The following is a 595-nucleotide window of genomic DNA, read 5'->3' as shown; positions in this document are numbered from 1 at the left end:
CGAAAGCAACGCTGAACTGGGACCAAAAAGCTCGAACGACAAAATCAGAGTGAGGGATTCTTCCTGTTTAATCTGAGAATATTCGCTACAAGTGCTGACGTGCCTCGGCGACTGCCCACGCTGCTGCTTTTGCCCGCTTTCCTGTCACTGTAAGTCTCTCACCAAGATCAGCGAGCTGGCAGCGCGCAGGCACGGCCGCCGCCGCCGTCACTCCCTCCGTTCCCAGCCCTTACTCCGCCAGCAAAAGCAGAGCGACTTCATTCCAGCAGAATAAACCCTGAACCCTTACTTCTAAAAGTAATTTTTCATCAAAAGCTCATTGCGAAACCATTACACACTTCTGAGCTGCCTCAGCAGACACTGCCCTGGCTTACCACCACCTCGAGGTGACCCCAGCGAGAAAGGCCGGGGAAACATCTCGGAACGGAATGAAACAGGGTTTGTTCCAGATTAGATTATTCACGTGGTTCAGCCAGGGAGGCTCTCTGTTCCCAACAGCCAGGCGCTGCGACAGCGGAACTGCTCGAGGCTCCCCACAGCCTGACACGCTTCCCCCACTGGGGCCACGAGCACCTGTGAGACTCCCAGCCACAGC

Source organism: Buceros rhinoceros, unplaced genomic scaffold, assembly GCF_000710305.1.
Source record: "Buceros rhinoceros silvestris isolate BGI_N320 unplaced genomic scaffold, ASM71030v1 scaffold36370, whole genome shotgun sequence".
Taxonomy (NCBI): domain Eukaryota; kingdom Metazoa; phylum Chordata; class Aves; order Bucerotiformes; family Bucerotidae; genus Buceros; species Buceros rhinoceros.
This window is presented reverse-complemented; position numbering follows the sequence as displayed.